We start from the raw sequence: 20,365 nt of genomic DNA, 5'->3' as shown, positions 1-20,365 counted from the left end.
ACAACAGATGACAAAATGACCAAAACACATTCTTGAAGAGAACCCAAATTACCATGGCCAAAACACACCACTCCAGAGAAAACCTAAGTTACCCCTCAAGAGGCCCCTTCTTGCTACTGTATCAAGGAGAGCACCCAAATTACCATACCCAACCTTTCCAGGGGCAAGCACCATCGCTCTTTATCTCGCATAGGACGTCTCCTCACGACTAACAGGTATCCCCAACCCAATTACAACATAACTGGTCCTCCAATGATGGTCCTTGTCTGTCCCTGCCATGATCTGGGTGAGGAGGAGAGTCCTCCCAAGAAATCTCAGGGGCACCCAGACGAGTCCCATCCTCAGCAGGTCCCGCAGCTGGACAGAGACTGTCCCACCTGGGTCATCAAATTGACATGCGGAATTGAACTCTACAACTTGAGGAGAGTTATAAATCAAGTATGTTTATTGCAGCGCCAGGTACAAGGGGGGTCGCTCCTTCTAATTTGCACACTGTTTCAACAAGCCAACGGGTATGTCGAAAGGTCCCGCACCTTTCTGAGTGGCACCAAGGGGTTTTGGCAGGGAGCAGTCTGCAGTCCTCCCAGGTGAAGCAAGATGTGTGAATCCAAGTCATGGCATCAGATTATGTCATGGAATAACTGGAATACAAATTTTTGGTCGGGTCAGAAGCAGTTTATTTACTATAGCTATGGGAGAGAACATAGCAGCAAACAGACTGCTGATGTGAACTCTGTCCCTGTAAAGTGGATACTTAGAGACACTATGCATAATACAGATAACAGATATGTATAACTCACATTCTGTTACATACGCAAGGCCACAGAACTGCTCAAGGCCAGTCTGGAGTCTGCTTTCTTTAGCACAGGGACTAATTTATCATAAAGGTTACACAGTGATAATTACTGTTTCAGGAGACAGGGTGAGAGTTCAGTCAAGAGGCCCGCTCAAGCCTTAGCATTTTAACTTCCACGCTGATTAATCAGCTTAGTCATGTGAATACTCTTCCTCTAAAATCAGCATTTAAAAACCTGTTTCAGGATTAATTTAAGCCCCCCAAGTATTCTTGTTCTGGAGGAGTCCCTCTCTGCCTACTGTCACTGAACTTTGTCACTGTGACTGTGCAGCTACTTAGCCAGCTTAGAAGGCATATTCCTGCCATATGGGTCACACACTCACAACTAAATAAGCAAAATAAAGGTACATTGCATTTTATCGCATAGTTTGTTCATATCCAGTGTGGTGGGTTGTAGAGGGATTTTTAAAGGACCAAGGACATATGTTACCATTGTCCGGGTTGGACAACCCAGGCCTGTTAGTTGAAGCTGCAGAGCAACTTTAAATTGTCCTTGGAACAAGCAGTGGGAGAAAGAAAACAAGCTATGCACAAACATAAAAGCCAGGTGCAGAGCAGGTCCTGGGAACTGATGTGAATAAGCTGTAAATAATATGGTCAAGTTTGTATTCATAAACAATATTCATTTTAATGCATAAATAAGCTTGTAATTGTATAGCGACAAAGGGGTTAAAATGTCTGAAAGATCATATAGACTGTTCTGACAAGGAAGTTGCAAATCTCTGCAAGGAGAGCTGTCCTCCTTATCTGCAAAGCAAGCTGCCCTACCAAGGAGATAATGGGACAGCTGGATGTCCCTGAGTAAAACTACAAGGGGTATTGTAAAAACCCTGGGAAAGATTTCTACAAGTCTGCCAACTCATCACTTTTGAAACACAGCAAAGCATATGCTTCAAAGTGATGTAGTGTGAATGAACTTTAGAATAGAATTAAAGAATAAACATTATGTTTGTTAGCCACTGTAACAATTGTAGATATCATGTACCGCCACATGTTACTCATCTACCTGTGGTGTCTGTTCTGTTATCCTTTGTTAGACATCCGCCTATCTGCTGACCTCCTGTGTTAAAACTTTAGCGAAACACTTCAGCAGGAGAGGACAGATAAGGGTAAAAGAAATAATTAAGCAAGAAAAGCAGATGGCCAGCAAGGGCATAAATTACCTCAGACTGATAAGAACACTGCAAATGTGCAAGACCATCACATAATGAGCAAAAGGTGAAAAGTACACCATGAGGAAGACCTACAGCCTTCCTCCCGTAGACCACTGCCCACATTCTAAAGACCCCGGCCCACAATTTTTGGAAGAATCTGCGCAAGCGTGAAAGACTGATAAGCTAATTAGCATACGAAGCGAGGGTAGGCGGGTTCAGGTAATGAATATGTATAGGCGTTAATGGAATATTCATTGTTTCATTATATAAATATAAGATAGTCTGCCCCTCTGAGTGGGTACGATTGGTGGAAGGATCCCCCGTACGCCCGGTGCCGACAATAAAGAATACTTAATCACTAAGAAATTCTGAAGACGTTCTTTGAAACAGAACCACGGAATCAACACACTCTCATCAGCACACTCTGATCAGGTGCCTGCAGCATGCTCACCAATCAGTGATATGGTTGCCCGCATGGCCAGAGACTTTTATCCACTCACCTGTGTGTAAAGTCGGGTGAATGGTCGGTTTAAGTTATAAATATGACCTGTTTGTTTAATAAAGAGAGCACGGCATGTAGCCATATTGGTGTGATTGTTTTGACTTGGCTGACTCTCCACGGGGGACCCTCTTCGTATGGTGCCCGAACAGGGACCCATTTAGTCGCTTAAATGTGGTTCGCTTAAATGAGGCAGTCTCCGTGCATCGGACCCGAAGGGACGTTGTCTGATTAGGGAGCTGGAGGTCGGAGGCGGGCAGAACCTGGAAGGCGAAAAGCGGAGTCCAGAGTTCGGTGTAGAGCTGCAGATCGCACCTCCGCCGGCGGTAAAACCGCGTAGAGTAAATCGCGGCAGGGCTCTCCACTGATATCCTATCTGAGAGAAGGGAGGGCACTAAGGAAGACCGCAACGAGTGCGGCGGGGCTTCTCTGCTGATACCCTTTCTGTGAGAGGGAGGAGCTCTGAGGAAGACCATGATGGAATTAGACGTGGCAATTAAACTGTTAACTAGAATCCTCCTTAAGAGAGGGGAGGGCGTTAAAGAAACAGAAGTGGAGACATGAGTTCACTGGGCACGAAAAAAGGATAAGATCCTCAAGCCCGCGTTATTGTTTAGTATTACGGAATGGAGAGAAGTGGGAAATTGCCTCTGGGATACTACAATCGATGGAGGTAAAGAAGGAAAAGAAGCTAAAGCGTTAGGAGCTACGTGGCGGTCGATAGTTAACACTCTGGAAACTATGAAGGCGAGAAAAAAATTAGCAGCGGCAGCTATAGAAGCGTTGGGGGGAGATGTGGTAGAAAAATCAACAGAGCAGAAGGGTGACTCACCAAATCCTTCTCTCTTGGCTACATTTTTCGGAGTTGGGCATACTCATGCCCAAGGGTATGTCTGCCCATGCGTGTTCAACAGTACAGGAGCTTTTCGATAAGACAGCGAACAAACCGGAAGTTACTCCTCTGGGGTCTGTTGTAACTGAGCCGAAAGCGGAAGAGGCAGTTGAGCCTCCACAGAAAGAAGGAGCAGCGAGTCCTGCTGCACCAATTGGAGCTGTGGGTGGAGCAAGGCCAAAAAGGAGGGTGGCTACAGCTCGTAGGTCAAATGGCGGGGGGGGGGGGGGGGGGGCGCAAAAGCGCCGTCCGATGACGTAACCTCCTCGTTCTGAAACATCATCGGACGAATTTGAGGAGGAAGGCGGGGAGAAGCTTTGTGATAACAATACAGAGAAATCCTTACAGGAGGTAATAGATAGATTAAGAAACCTGGAAAAGTGAGTTAAAATGAACCTGCCTACTACTTCAATACATGTAGTTCCTCCAGTAAGCCCAACTACCCCACCGATGCTGAACTCGAGAAAAGATCCAATTCTACAGCATTGGTCTGGTGTTGTTTGTGATATTATTTTGGAGGGTGATTGGCAGGTGAACTAGCTCGTTAGCTTGTCCAGTAGGGGTTAATAATCTGGATGCACATAATTGGGGCATGATTTATGGAAGGTTAATGATCAGATTTCAGCGATGGAAGTGTTGCAACCTGCTCTTCCGCCTTTTATGAAGATCCCTCAGAATTGGCAAATTGTGATAGACTTGAAAGACTGTTTCTGCACGATTCCCTTACACTCTGATGACATGCAAAGAGCCTCACTAATTATGATTTGCAACTGTTCTGATCCTGGTTGCATGACACCGAAGCCAACAGTCCTCAAACTTGTTCACCAGAGCAGCGGGCTGCCCTAGAAGTTGTGTCCCGCAAGATTCAGACTGGCTGGTGTGGTTGCCAAATAGCGAATCATCCGTTATCCTTTTTGTTTTGTAATGCTGCCACTTCACCTTTTGCCCTTATTTTACAATGGCAAAAGAAAAAAGGGGAAAATATGGCGATCATTTTAGAGTGGTGGTTTTTGCCATTGCAACCCAGACATCGTATTTTAAGTCGCCCTGAAGCAATAGCGGCCTTGGTGAGAAAAGGAAGAGACAGGATTGTTGAAATTGATGGGACTGAACCAGCAGATATCAGTATTCCAGCCCGTGGTGATGATTCTGAGTGGCTCCTGTGACATTCAACAGCCATACAGGAAGCCTTGATGGGCTATACAGGTGTTGTACACAACAACTGGCCAAATGCCCTCTCTGGAAGATGTTAGAACATTACCAGTGGATTGCGAGACCATTATGCTCAAAAAGACCATTTGAAGGGCCAACGGTGTTCACAGATGCAGGACGAAAGATGAAGAAGGCTGCGTGTGTTTGGCAATCCGATAATCAGTGGCAGAAACAAGTGATCACCGGTGAACCACGGGACAACCTTCAAGCCTTAGAGCTGAAAGCAGTGTTTTAGGCATTAGGAAGCTGGAACAACACACCTGTAAACATTGTATCAGACTCATTTGTATGTAGTTGTAGTACAGTGCATTGAAGATGCTTTGTTGAGAGAGACAAAGAACCAACATCTTGGTGAAATGCTTATACAACTGCGTAGTACTCTTCGACAGAGAAAACATGAATTTTTCTATTATGCATATTAGAAGTCATCAGTGGACCATTGGGTTGGGCGAAGGTAATGCTTGAGCTGAAGCAGTCAGCTGTCTGGCAATAACTCCTCCAACAAGTAAGTTTGAAGAAGCTCGTAACAGCCATGAGATGTTTCATCAGAATGCAAAGTCTTTACATCGACAGTATCAAATACCCATAGCAGATGCAAAGGGTATTGTTCGCTCCTGTCCTCAATGTAGTCATCATGGACCTGGTTTAGGGGTGGGCACTAACCCAAAAGGTCTGAAGGCATTTCAGGTTTGGCAAATGGATGTAACTCATGTACCTGACTTTGGGAAGCTTAAGTATGTGCATGTCACAATTGACACCTATTCTCATTTTGTATGGGCCACTGCACAAACCGGACAAAAGGCATTACATGTGGAGAGACACTTAATGTCTTGTTTTGCTGTCATGGGAGTATCTGTAGAAATAAAGACAGACAATGGTCCAGCATATAGTAGTCAACAAGTCGCTAGGTTTATGACAGCTTGGGGAATTAAACACGTCGAAGGGATTCCTCACTCCCCAACAGGGCAAGCAGTTGTTGAAAGGGCAAACCGTACCCTGAAGGATTATCTTCAGAGACAGAAAGTATCGCAGGACATAGATGTAATTAAATGGTTGACTAAGGTGTTGTTTACCTTAAACTATCTCTCCCTTATGGAGGATAGAGAGGGACCACCTGTTGTTATACATCACCAAACAGCGCGAGGGAACCAAACAACTACAGTTCCTGGTTTGAATGTTCTGTATAAAAATATGGCTTCAGGTGTATGGGAAGGACCTAATCCGGTGTTATTTATCGGTAGAGGTTATTTTTGTATCTCCACAGATAAAGGACCTAGATGGGTCCCTAGCAAGTTTGTGCGACCTGTATGTCAAGATCAGAAGACTCAGAGCGAGCAGATGGAATAAACTGTCTATGTTGTAAGGGATGTAACCCATGGGTATTGTGCCAATGTATGCTATGTGTGGTGAAACGGTTCTGTAAGCCAAAGCTTTAATGTAAATGGTGAAAAGAGTGTATGTGTTTGATTAGTAACCGGGCATGAAGCAAGAGAAAGCATACGACTAGTGTAATACCATGCTGATTGGAGACAGTATACATCATCAGAATCTGTGAAGGCACAGATTTGTGGAGTGGAATGTAAAAAAAAAAAAAAAAAAAAAAAAAGGTGGAAATTGTAGGACTAAATATGTTTGAGTGGTGGACTTGGTTTACGGTCTTGATGAATTTTTTTAGCCATTGGCCAAAGTATTTTTGACATCTTGCCTAGGAAAAACATATGGGTGACATGGGCAAATAAATATCATGGGAGTAACAGACTTTTGTTTAAGTCTGCAACAGGCAGACAACCCCTTTAGAACTTGTTTAATTGGTATTCCCCTGCAATAGAATGAAACAGATTTTGATGGGTTTTGGAATGTTAAAACAGTGGATCTGACTTCCAATCAGAATGGTACATGTATGAGTCCAAATGGGCAGTATGTTTGGCCTTCTATGCGTAATGCAGCGTGGCAGAAAACGGTTATTGAGAATTTAAACCAGGCACATCATTTACCTTTGCAGGAGTTAGACCTATTGGCTAGCGTTGTACCTGTTGAATATGTTAATGTTACTGCAACTGGTATGGCAGACTTGTACCCACATGTCATCACCACTTCAACCCGTGAATGGCACTGGAGTTATTTGGTTTGGTGACCCGTGGCAGTTATGGCTAACACGTCAAGGTGAATGGCGGTTTTATATAGGGTTTCAAAATCTAACCGGTTCACCTATTTGGGGTGAATTGAAAACTGGGGGTTTCCATGTAGATGTATGAGGGGGTTATCAGTTGCCACCGGGAGTCTTTTTGATATGTGGGGACAGAGCGTGGCCAGGTATTCCTTTGTATCCTGTCGGTGGACCATGTTATTTAGGGTGTTTCTTTGCTCCACATATGAAAGACTTATTGAAAATGACTCCACAATCTCATAGATCACGGAGGGCACTGTGCACCTTTGATGAAAAATGTAATGACAGAGTCGATCTACATTCAGTAATAGCTAATGTCCTAGCCTCCATATTTATGCCAGGGGCAATGGCTGCATTAAATGCTAAGGATATATGAAGGTTAGCATGCTGGGGAGAGAAACAATTTAATCTTACATCGCAGATTTTAAGTTCGTTATTGCTTGATGTAGATAGTGTTAGGCATGCTACATTACAAAATAGAGCTGCAGTAGATGTTTTGTTATTAGCACATGGACACGGTTGTGAGGATTTTGAAGGGATGTGTTGTGTGAACCGTTCCGATCATTCCATATCGATGCACAAGAAGTTGTCACAACTGCAGGGAAACATGAAGTATATTCTTGCTGATGTTAATCCCTTCGATGAATGGTTGAGAGGACTGGGGATAACAGGTTGGTTAAAGACGTTGTTGATGAAAGGAATACACTTGGTTATAATCATTGTTGTAATGTTTTTAATTTTTGGCTGTTTATTTTCTTCTGTGAAGAAAGGTTTAACATCTATTGTGAAACAGACATGGGTTGTCCAAAAAGAAAAAGGGGGATATGTAGAGGAATTTTTAAAGGACCGAGGACATATGTTACCATTGTCCAGGTTGGACAACCCAGGCCTGTTAGTTGAAGCTGCAGAGCAACTTTAAATTGTCCTTGGAACAAGCAGTGGGAGAAAGAAAACAAGCTATGCACAAACAAGAAGCCAGGTGCAGAGCAGGTCCTGGGAACCACGGAATCAACACACTCTCATCAGCACACTCTGATCAGGTGCCTGCAGCATGCTCACCAATCAGTGATATGGTCGCCCGCATGGCCAGAGACTTTTATCCACTCACCTGTGTGTAAAGTCAGGTGAATGGTCGGTTTAAGTTATAAATATGACCTGTTTGTTTAATAAAGAGAGCACGGCATGTAGCCATATTAGTGTGATTGTTTTGACTTTGCCGACTCTCCATGGGGGACCCTCTTCGGTGGGTTGACCTTGGCTGGACACCAGGTGCCTACCAAGCTGTTCTATCACTCCGCCCCTCAGCAGAATGGGGTGGTGGTGACAGATAAGATGAAAAAAACGTGTGGGTCAAGACAAAGGCAGTTTAATGAAGCAATAGCAAAGGTCACAAGATGTTTGGCCACTTCCCAGGAAGCAAAGCTTCAGTACACGTAGTGGTTGCTCAGGAAGACAAAATGTCATAAATAACGAATGCCTCCCCTTTCTCTTAGCTTTTGTATCTGAGCATATGTCATATGGTATGGAAAATCCCATTGATCACTTTGGGTCAGCTGTCCTGGCTATGTCTCCTCCCAAGATCTTGCCCAACCCTAGCCTACTGGGGTGTGTGTGAGAATGTTGGAGACAGCCTTGATGCTGTGTGAGCACTGCTGCTCAGCAGTAGCCCTAACATTGGTGTGTTATCACCACCTTTCTAGCTACCAATACAAAGCACAGCACTATGAGAGCTACTATGGGGCTCAGCCAGACCCAATACAATCTCCACCCCTTATTCCATACCATTTGTGTCATGCTTAGGTCCCACATAACTTAATACATATATATATAGATTTTCTAACCATTCCATTGTATTTCATTCTCATTACTGACATTCCTTCTTACCAACACTTACAACTGAAACTACAGACTTAAACCATCTTTATACCCAACATATAGATTTATACATTCTCATTAACTGCTATCCCCTGTCCTTTAACTGATAGATAATTACTTTTCCATTCCATGAGCTTCCTCTACTCCTTCAGATGTTTACAATAGGCTATAACTTGGGCCCCATCTGTCAAGATAGGTACTCAGGACAGGAGAAGCAGTATGTTCGATTGTTGGGCACCAGCACCAGTTTGGTTTGGGTCATCATTGCACTCGTCTGGTTCCTTGCAAATCTCACTCCTCTTCGGTTCAGGTCACTCCTGCTGCATTGCTTCCTACAACGTACAACTCACATCACAGCTTATTTTTCCCCCAAGGTTAAATTTCATTGAGGCTCGCACCGGGTCTCCCCATCCTTCTGCATTACCCACCAAGTACACCCAGGTTCTTGAGTGAGGACAATCCCATGAATGAGTTTTCCCATGGGAGGAGCAATCCACACTGCCTTCCCTGGCCATTTCCCTATGTGTGTTACGGGGACCCTATCTCCTCCCACAGTATGTAGGGGCTTTGTTTGGGCAGGACCAGGGCAGTTAGCAGATCCTCTGGTGTTAACCAACCAAGTGGCATCTGCTGCATTTGTATCCCAATTCTTCCATGCCCCATTGCCCAACACTCAGCATAGTCTTTAACAGTCCATTATAGCTCTCAATCTTTCCAGAGGCTTGTGAGTAATAGGGGATGTGATACACCCGTTCCATGCCATGTTTCTTTGCCCAGGAGTTTATAAGGTTATTTTGGAAATGAGTCCCATTGTCTGATTCAATTCTTTCTGGGGTACCATGCTGCCACAAAATTTTTCTTTCAAGGCCTAAGATGGTGTTTCGAGCAGCAGCATGGTTTACAGGGTATGTTTCTAGCCACCCAGTAGTTGCTTCCACCATGGTGAGTATATAGTGCTTGCCTTGGCATGTTCATGGCGGTGGTCCAATACAGTCAATTTGCCAGGTGTCGCCATATCAAAAACCCATCCACCACCCTCTATTCCAGGGAGATTTTACTCAAGTGGCTCGCTTGATTGCAGCACATTTCACATTCATGGGTGACCTGTGTGATGGCATCCATGGCCAGGTCCACCCCTCGATCATGAGCCCATCTGCATGTTGCATCTCTCCCTAGATGTCCTGATGTTTCATGGGCCCATCGAGCTACAAATAGCTCACCCTTATGCTCCCAGTCCAGGTCCACCTGAGCTACTTCAATTTTGGCAGCTTTGTCTACCTGTTCATTCTCTCAAAGTTCTTCAGTGGCGTGGCTTTTGGGCATGTGAGCATCTACGTGATGTACCTTTAGAGCCATGGTTTTTACCTGGGCAGTGATGCCCTGCCACAATGCAGCAGCCCAGATGGGTTTGCCCCTGCGCTGTCAATTGGTCTTCTTCCACTGTTGTAGCCACCCCCATAGGGCATTAGCCGCCATCCAGGAGTCAGTATAGAGATAGAGTGCTGGCCACTTTTCTCATTCAGCAATGTCTAGGGCTACTTGGATGGCTTTCACTTCTGCAAACTGACTTGACTCCCCTTCTCCTTCAGTGGCCTCAACAACTTGTTGTGTGGGACTCCATACAGCAGCTTTCCACTTCTGATGGTTTCCTACCACACAACAGGATCCATCAGTAAACAAAGCATAACGCCTTTCATCTTCTGATAACTCATGGTGGTGCCTCTTGGGCACGAGTCACCTCCTCAGGCAGTTCTCCAAAATCTCTGCCTTCGATCCAGTCCATGATCTCTTCCAAAATTCCTGGGTGGCTGGGATTCCCCAGTCGAGCTTGTTGCATGATCAACGCTACCCACTTACCCCATCTAGCGCTGGTTGCGTGTTGTGTAGAGGGGAGGTTTCCTTTGAACATCCAGTGTAGCCCAGGCAATCATGGTGCCAAAAGGAGATGTGCTTCTGTACCAACAACTTCTGAAGTGGCTCAAACCCCCTCATATGCTGAAAGTATCTCTTTTTCAGGTGGGGCATAGTGGGCTTCTGATTCTCGATACCCTTGATACTCCAAAACCCTAATGGTCGACCTCGAGTTTCTCCTGATGTTTTCTGCCAGAGGCTCCAGGTGAGACCATGCTCCCCAGCTGCAGCGTAGAGTACGTTTTGCACAGATGGTCCTGTCCAGACAGGCCCAAGAGCTACCCCACAAGCTATTTCCTGTTTGATGTGCTCAAAGGCTTGTTGTTGCTCAGGGCCCCACTCAAAATAGTTCTTCTTTCGGGTTACTTGATGGAGAAGGGCTCACAAGCTGACTATAACCGCATTCTCCAGAACCCCACAAAGCCTAGGAAAGTTTGTGTTTCCTTCTTGCTATCTGCTGGAGACATAGTTGCTATCTTGTTGACCACATCCATAGGCACATGACGGCATCCATCCTGCCATTTTATTCCCAAGAACTGAATCTCCTGTGCAGGTCCCTTGACCTTGCTTTTCTTTATGGCGAAACCTGCTTTCAGAAGAATCTGAATTACTCTTTTTCCTTTCTCAAATGCTTCTTCTGCCTTGTTGCCCCACACAATGATATCGTTGATGTATTGTAAATGTTCAGGGGCATCACCCTTTCCCAGTGTAGTTTGGATTAGTCCATGACAAATGGTAGGGCTGTGCTTCCACCCCTGGGGCAGTTGATTCCAGGTGTATTGGACATCCCTCTGCGTGAAAGCAAACTGTGGCTGGCACTCTGCTGCCAAAGGGATTGAGAAAAAGGCATTGGCAATGTCAATTGTAGCATACCACTTGGCTGCCTTTGACTCCAGTTCATATTGGAGCTCTAACATGTCTGAGTACAGCAGCACTCAGTGGTGGCGCCACTTCATTCAGGCCACGATAGTCTACTGTTAACCTCCACCCTCCGTCAGACTTTTGTGCTGGCCATATGGGACTATTAAAATGTGAGTGAGTCTTGCTGATCACTCCTTGGCTCTCCAGTTGATGCATCAGCTCACAGATGAGAGCCAGGGAGTCTCAGCTCGTGTGATTTTGCCACCAGTGCACCATCCTGGTAGCAATTGGCCCCTGCTGGTTTTCAACTTGCAGCAGCCTCACAACGAAGGGATCTTCTGAGAGGCCAGGCAGGGTAGATAGCTGCTTGATCTTCTCTGTATTCACAGTGGCTACACCAAAAGCCCATTGGTACCCCTTTGTGTCCTTGAAGTGTCCTCTCCTGAAGTAGGCTATGCCAAGGATACGAGGGGCCTCTGGGCCGGTCACAATGGGGTGCTTTTCCCACTTGTCCCGTTAAGCTCACCTCAGCCTCCAATACAGACAATTCTTGGCATCCCCCTGTCACTCCAGAGATGCAGATGGGTTCTGTGCCCCTATACCCTGATGGCACCAGCGTACACTGTGCACCAGTGTCTACCAAAGCCTTATACTTCTGTGGGTCTGATGTGCCAGGCCATCGGATCCACATGGTCCAGTCATCCCTTTCCTCCTCTTGGCTGAAGGCAGGGAGCCTCTATTCCTGTTCCTGGTCAGAATATTCACTGTCTGACCCTTGCAGTGCCAGACCAGAAGTCCCCTCACCAGGATCAAGGGAGGCGATTTCAGTTCTGTGTCTGGGAGAGCACTGATTGCCTTCTTGTGTCTCTACAGCCACTACGCTGACAGCCTTCTTGGGTGACCCCTTCTTAACAGTTCTTAACTCTCAGTTCACGTACACGGGCTTCCAGCTTAAAGGTGGGTTCACCATCCCACTCCCTCATGTCCTCCCCCTGGTCATGCAGGAAGAACCACAGTGCACCATGTGGCATGTGCCTGGGGCTCCCTTTCCCTCAGACTGGAGCAGGAGAGGACTGTTTTCTTGGGGCGCCCTTGACAGCCAAGGTGCTGGCCCATAGGGATAAGGGAGTACAGAGATTTTCTTCAAAGTTTTGGAGCCAAGAAGACACTTTCTCCACAGTTGGTGTATCCATATCCGGGCAATACATTGCTGCCAAGATGTTAGAATATGATGTTGGGGCACTTTGAATCACCTTCCTCCACATGGCCCGTGTGCACAGGACATCCTCTGGATCTTTGGAGACCACACCATCATCCAGATCACTGTAGATGACTTCCAGTACCGCTAGTTCTCTCAGGTACTGGATGCTTTTGTCTGCGGTAGTCCACTTTCCTGAGGAGTTCACAAGATCTTCCTTGAATGGATGTCTCGCCCTCACATTTGAGAGGAGCCATCTCCAGAGACCGCAGATTCCTGCCTCTTTTCCAATTCTTCTCTCAAATCCCCGGTTGCTAGCAAGGGATCCCAGCTGTTGGGCTTCCTTGCCTACCAGTTGCCGACTGTCAGCCCTGTTATCCCAGCATCAGAGCAGCCAGGCAGCAATCCACTCACCTGGCTGGTGACTGTAATTTTTCCACATATCTCAAAGTTCTGATGAGGTCAGGGACTGGGTAGTTTCTGCTTCTTGTCCATATTCTCTCACTCCTTCCTCCAATTTCTTTGTCAAAGGACTGGTGTCTTGATCAAAACTTTCCTCTTCTTCCTCCTCCCTTTCTAACTGATATGGCCCCATTGTTCTTCTTGTCCACTGTTTCTTTTTCACTACTGGGTCAATTACTGTAGTTGCTGTTGTTTGTGTCCCTATCTCAACCATGGTGTCCTCAGATGCAGTTTGGGTCCCTGCCTCAATCACAGTCCTTTGAGAGTACTGAACTGTGGCTCAATATGCACAGGCCAGGCCCCAGCACAGTGCTAGAAGCTGTTGGTTTTCATTGGGGTAGGCAAGGCACCCTTCTATAAGGTGGTGTGTCAGTGTGCCAGGGTTGCTTGCCTGTCCAGGTGTAAAGTGCCAGGTTATGGGAGGTAATAACCGTCCCAGGAATCTGCCCAAATCCTTCCACACACCCTGCCACCCCGGGACCGGCCACCTTTAGGGCACATTTCAGTATTGCCTCACCCAAAAGTTGTCTTCTCTTACACCAGGACGAGACGAAATTCCAAAAAGCCTATAATATGCCAACAGTATTAATCAACAGTATGTCATGGTTTAATCCCGGCTGGCAACCAAGCACCATGCAGCCGGTCACTCACTCCCCCCACAGTGGGATGGGGGAGAGGATCATAAGAGTAAAGGTGAGAACACTCATGGGTTGAGATAAAGACAGTTTAATACAGAGGTCCTCAAACTATGGCCCGCGGGCCGGATACAGCCCCCCAGGGTCCTCAATCCGGCCCCCGGTATTTACAGAACCCCCCCGCCCCCCCCCCCCCCCCCCCCCCCCCGCCGGGGGTTGGGGGGGGAAACCAAGCAGCCACAGATGACTGCCTGCCACTTCATCCACACGCCGGCCCCCTGTTTAAAAAGTTTGAGGACCCCTGGTTTGATAGGTAAAGCAAAAGCTGCACACGCAAGCAAAGCAAAGCAAGGAATTCATTCACTATTGCACATCGGCAGGCAGGTGTCGCAGCACTCTCCAAACTATGAAGCTGCAACAAGGTCTTTTACCATCTCATACCAACATACTCTTCATGCCAGGCCCTCTGCTGCCTTCTCCTAGTCTCTCCTCATCCCAGGCGCACATCCTCTCTCTCTTCTCTCTGCTTCTTCCTCTACAATTCCCCTTTTTTTTTTTTTTAACATTTCATACCTTATGTTTTTAACAATCATTACAACCTTTTAACAAATAAATTTTTCATACAGTCCTCTATAATTCTTCTACAGACAGCCATCTCCAGGAAAGCAGGGCTACATCACGCATAACGGTTACTTGGGAAGACAAACACCACAATGCCAAACGTCCCCACCACCACCTTTTTCCCCCAGCTTATATATACTCAGCATGATGTCATGTGGTATGGAATATCCCTTTGGCTAGTTCAGGACAGCTGTCCTGGCTGTGTCTCCTCCTAATTTCCCATGCCCCTCCAGCCCTCTGGCTGGCAGGGCCCAAGAAACTGAAAAGTCCTTGACTTAGTATAAACATTACCTAGCAACAACCAAAAACATTAGTGTGTTATCAGTGTTGTTCTCACACCAAATCCAAAACATATCACTGCACCAGCTACTAAGAAGAAAATTAACTCTATCCCAGCTGAAACCTTTGGTCAGTTTGGGTCAGCTGTCCTGGCTATGTCCCCTCCCAACCTCTTGCCCATGCCCCAGGCCTACTGGTGAGAGAGTGGGGGGATGTTGGAGAGACAGCCTTGATGCTGTGGGAGCACTGCTTAGCAGTAGTCAAAACACTGCTGTGTTATCACCACCTTTCTAGCTACTAATACAAAGCACAGCACTATGAAGGCTGCTATGGGGGCACAGCCAGACCCAATACACCTTTGTAGGACACTTTTAACTTAAGAGATTTTACAAAAGGGACCAGTTCATTAAATCTGAACATAAGTCTAGCTTCTAATTGCCACACGGAGAAAAATAAATCTTTGACAGAATAATATTATGTGAAATGTAACTCTAAAGAAAACAGAAGTCAATAAATAAAACAAATGTTTGGTACAGTACAAGGTATACCTTGATTTTCCTTAAACATAATAAAAAAACTTCAAAGTTTTAATGCTGTTACAAAGACTGATTATTAGCCTTCATACAAGCTACATGGTCACAAGTGTCTGGGTGAACAAGTTTGTGGAGAAATACTGGCTTATTTATGTGTCCACATATGGTTCCAAACCCCATATTACAATACATAAATAACTAGCTAAATTTCTGAGCTTGGAGAATTCATTACCTTCTGTTAGAGGAAAATATATCATGCTAGAACCAACAGCCTGAGAGAGATGAGGCTGCTGCTGCTCAATGGCTTCCAGTCCAACCAGTAGTGAGACTGAAGATGTATTCCCAGGAGGCACATGCACACAAAGCACATGTATATACCACATATATACATGGCACTCACAAGAATGTAGGCAGCACCAATGTCCTCATCCTGCTCCTCTCTCTAGCTGAGCAGGATGGAGTTCAACTAGTGAGAATATATGTATATATATGCATATGTACAAGGTGAATCCCTCCAGCAGCTGGACCTAGACAGTCAGTTTGTCTAGTAGCTGGCCTCTGAATCCCAGTCCCCCCAGTTGCTGGTACATGGACATACAAGCCCCCAAGGCTGCAGCCCCACTACAGTTGCTGGTATAGATTGTCACATGCGCACACACACACACATACAGATGACTGGGATTTTCCAGGTCCCAATACCTGACACCCCTTTGGTCCCATACCCTTTGGCAGCAACCTCCCTTAGACCAAAAGGACTTCCCATCTGTTTGCTGATGGGAAATAGTAAATTAATTCCTTATTTTGCATGTACTCCTATGTGCTCTCGCCTTTAGAGATGCACAGGCACTTTCACACCCATAATTAGATGGAACTCCCCTGATCCTATATCTGACTGCCCTGTGCTCTTGCCTTCAGAGATACACAGGCATTCTTACACTCAGAGTTGGCTGGGACACCCCTCATCCCACAGCCAACCCCCTGTGGTCTTGCCTTTAGAGCTCCCACAAACAGTTTTGTAGGGACTCCCCTGGTGTCATAGCTGACCCCCCTGTGCTCTCACCCTTAGAGATATACAGGCACTCTCACATCAAACATTGACCCAGACTCCTCTGGTCCAATAACTGAACTCCTTGCTCTTGCCCTTAGAGATAATTAGGGAGGTCTCACTACAAGAGTTAGCTGGGACTCCCCCAGTCCCAATAGCTGACCCCACTGTGCTGTTGCCCTTAGAGATACATAGGCTGTCTCACTTCCACAGTTCTCCCATTCTCCCCTATGCCCTCGCCCTTAGAGATACATAGGTGCTCTAACACACAGGGTTGTCTTGGATTCCCTTGGTTCCATAGCCATCTCTGCTGTGCTTTTGCCCGTAGAGATACACAATTGCTCTCACACCCAGAGCTGGCCCCTGGAGACCCACTCACCCCATTGCTCACAGGCCATTTCATATATTCACCTGCTAGTCCAGCTTGATTTTTGCTAGTGATCACACGCACAACCATACCCACTCCAGTTGCTGGCACCGTGGACACATGTGCCCTCTGACTCGTGATCTGACTTCACTTGCTGGCATTCACCCCCCCATACATACATATACACACAGAACAAAGAGCCCCTCATCCAGGAAAGGAATTAGAAAGGAATTTAATAAGGGAGGACAGACTGCACTGATTAGGCACAGGGCAAAGCCAGACAACTGTACTAATCAGCAAACTATTTACATACGACTGGCCCTTTTCATCCCATTGTGCCTCTATTTCCCCACACTTGTTCCTCCACAAATCACTTAGATCCCTCCCTTTCCCCACCTTTGCTTCCTTCCCTAAACATCCCATAATGAGTCCTCTGCAATCCCAAAATGTTTTTCCCCTGCATCAAATACTATGTCCAATACCCCTATGCAGCAACTGAAAGGTGATCTGGAGAGCTGCTCATCTTGATGGATTTCGTATCTACATTAAGGGGGCTGATGAGTCTCCTGGGACATCCCTAGGAGGGGCCTGGAGAAGGTGTTCTTTCCTTAATTTGGGTCCCTGTATGGTATTTTGTGCTCCTGTGCTCCTCTGGGCTTGTAGACATGGACCTTTCATGTGTTGCTGGTCCCTGTGATAGGCCTAGTAGCCAAGCAGGGTATTATTTGGGCTCCCCTTCCTGCCACTGTCTCTCTGAGCTCCTTTGCGAGTGTGCATGTGAGCTTTTATTACATAACCTAACAGCTTCTATCAAATTTCCTGATCCTTCACATATTATATTACTTGGACAGTACTTTGCATCCATAAACAATAGCGTGCCATTCTAAATTTTTTACATCTTGGCAATTAAGATTATTTATTTATGTCTTCTGTGAATAAATGGAATTGAAGCCTGTCATGTTGGACTGGGTTTACATGACAAGCTTTTGGTAGTGGAGGGGGGGCTTGCAGGGGTGGCTTCTGTGAGAAGAGACCAGGGGCTGCCCCTGTGACAGTCACTTCCAGCCAGCTCCATAATGGACCCACCACTAGCCAAAGCTAAGCCAATCAGTGATGCTGGTGGTGCCTCTGTGAATAACATATTTAAGAAAGGGTAAAATCGCTGTGCAGCAGTGTGTGAGAGAGAGAGGAGCGAGGGGGAAAAAATGTGAGAGAAACAACCCTGCAGACACCAAGGTCAGTGAAGAAGGGGGCAGAGGAGGTGCTCCAGGTGCTGGTGCAGAGATTCTCCTGTATCCCATGGAAGAGACCATGGTGAAGCAGGTATTCCCTGCAGCCTGTGGAGAGGATCATGCCAGAGCAGTTCTTCAAGACCTGCAGCCCATGGGAAGGACTCCTCGCAGAAGCAGGGGAAAAGTGTGAGGAAGAAAAAGCAGCAGAGGGGAACTATTATGAACTGGCTGACTGCAACCCCCCATTCCCCATCCCCTCTGCACTGTTGGGGGGGGGGGGGGGGGAAGAAGGTAGAAGAGTTGGGAATAAAGGAGTGAAGTTCAGTCTAAGGAAAGGTGGGAAGAAGTTGTTTTAGTTTTTGTCTTTGTTTCTCACCATTTATCCTATTTTAATTAGCAATAAATTATTTTTCCCCAAGTAAAGCCTGTTTTGCCCATGAAAATAGGTGATTTCCCTGTCTTTATAAAAACCCATGAGCTTTTCCATCTTATTTTCTCCCCCTGTGCTGATGAGGATGGGGACTGAGAAAATGGCTGAGTGGCCTTCTGGCAGCCAGCCAAGGTCAACCCATCACACATGTAAACTGAAGATGATTGTCTGTTTTGATTGGCTGACCATAAAAGCTTTGGCAGCACCCTTGTATTTGGTCTGGCTGGGGTGGAGTTAACTTTCCCTATAGCAGCCCTCATAGTGCTGTGCTTGTATTGGTAGCTAGAAAGGTGGTGATAACACATCAGTGTTTTGACTACTGCTGAGCAGTGCTCACACAGCATCAAGGCTGTCTCCCCAACATTCCCCACCCACCACCACCAGTAGGCTGAGGGGTGGGCAAGAGGATGGGAGGAGACATAGCCAGGACAGCTGACCCAAACTGACCAAAGGGATATTTCATACCATATGATGTCTGCTCAGATATAAAAGCTAAGGGAATGGAGAAGGAGGGGGAACATTTGTTATTACAGCATTTGTCTTCCGGAGAAACTGCTATGCATACTGAAGCCCTGCTTCCCAGGAAGTGGCTGAACATTGCCTGCTGATGGGAAGTAGAGAATAGCATCTTTTGTTTTCCTTTGCTTCCATGCGCGGCCTTTACTTTTCCTTTATTAAACTGCCTTTATCTTGACCCACAATTTTTTCTTCCATCTTATTTTCTCACACACACCCCTGCTGAGGAGAGGAGTGATAGAGCAGCTTGGTGGGCACCTGGCATCCAACCAGGGTCAACCCACCACAGAAGTTCATTTAAAATCATATATTTCAAAATAAAACTTAACTACAAATATCAGACAGCATCCCTCTACCTATTTGCATGTGAAACATTACCTTGGTAGCTGGAGAACAAAATACAACACCAACTGTGACTGAGAATTAATGTGAAGACCTACTGGTGACAAGCAGAACAGGGAACCAATGCTATTGTTTCTCTTGTAGCCCCTGGTCCTCTAATACATCAGCGTCAAATGCACTCAGTCAGCATCACATAAATGCAAGGATGCTTGTCTTGTGCTTTATAGCATCTGATGTCACTATGGGTTATGGTAAACCAGCCATTTTTCTTTCAAAATTTTGTATATTTAAACAAGAACTTCCTTTACATGTAAGGAAGTCCCATTTATAGCAAAAAGCAGTGTAAAAAATAAAAACATTTCCTAAACAGCCTGCTTCAGAACAGAACATGGATCAAAAGCTTTGTGTGTGTCTTTCTTTTCCTGTGTGCTTCCTCTATGAGATAACAAAGGAAATGGTAGCCAAATACTTTCAAGGAAATTGTGAAGGAGGAGGGAAGGCGAAAAAGGGAAAACCAAATCACGTCTGCAGTTGTACCTTGAGAAGTGTAAGTCAGCGAAAGAACTTACATATATATGTAAGTTCTTTCATGGATGATGTTCTAGTATAAACTAAACAAAATTTTTTCCCAGAAACACTAAATAGCAGACGCTCCTAGAGTAAAGGTAAGCCTTGCATATATTCAGATAAGTTTTGATGAGGTCAGGGACCTGGTAGTTTCTGCTTCCAGTCTGAATTCTCTCACTTTTGCCAAAGGATCGGCTTCTTGATCAAACCCTTCCTCTTCTTCCTCCTCCCTTTCTAATCAGCGCTATGGACCTGTTGACCTCCTTGTCCATTGTTTTTTTTCACTACTGGGGCAACTACTGTAGCTGTTGTTTGGGTCCCTATCTCAGCCATGGTGTTCTCAGATGCAGTTTGTGCCCCTGTCTCAACTATCATGTTCTTAGATGTAGTTTGCATCCTGGTCTCAATCATGGCATTCTCAGAGGTAGTTTGGGTCCCTGCCTCAATCACAGTCCTCTGATAGTACTGAATTGTGGCTCAATAGGCACAGGTCAAGCCCCAGTACAGTGGTAGAAGCTGTAGGTTTTCATTGGGGTAGGCAAGGCACCCTGCTATCAGGCAGTGTGCCAGTTTACCAGGGTTACTTCCCTGTTCAGCTGTGAAATCCCAGGCCATGGGAGGTGATAATGGCCCTAGGCACCTGCCCAGATCCTTCCACACACCTTGCCACCCAGGGACTGGATGCCTCAGGGTACGTTTCAGTATTGCCTC

General features: G+C 46.0%; 1 long non-coding RNA gene across 1 annotated transcript; it reads right to left on the bottom strand.

Moving 5' to 3' along the window:
* Positions 1 to 422: 422 nt before the first annotated feature.
* Positions 423 to 2,559, bottom strand: LOC121080709. The gene is made up of 2 exons (XR_005825473.1): positions 2,511 to 2,559; positions 423 to 641 (listed from the first exon to the last, which is right to left on the bottom strand). It is a non-coding gene; the product is annotated as an uncharacterized LOC121080709 (long non-coding RNA).
* Positions 2,560 to 20,365: the final 17,806 nt, after the last annotated feature.

Source organism: Falco naumanni, chromosome W (genome assembly GCF_017639655.2).
Source record: "Falco naumanni isolate bFalNau1 chromosome W, bFalNau1.pat, whole genome shotgun sequence".
In the NCBI taxonomy this organism is placed as follows: Eukaryota; Metazoa; Chordata; class Aves; order Falconiformes; family Falconidae; genus Falco; species Falco naumanni.
The sequence above is the reverse complement of the archived record's forward strand: the minus strand, read 5'-3'. Positions and strand labels throughout refer to the sequence as shown.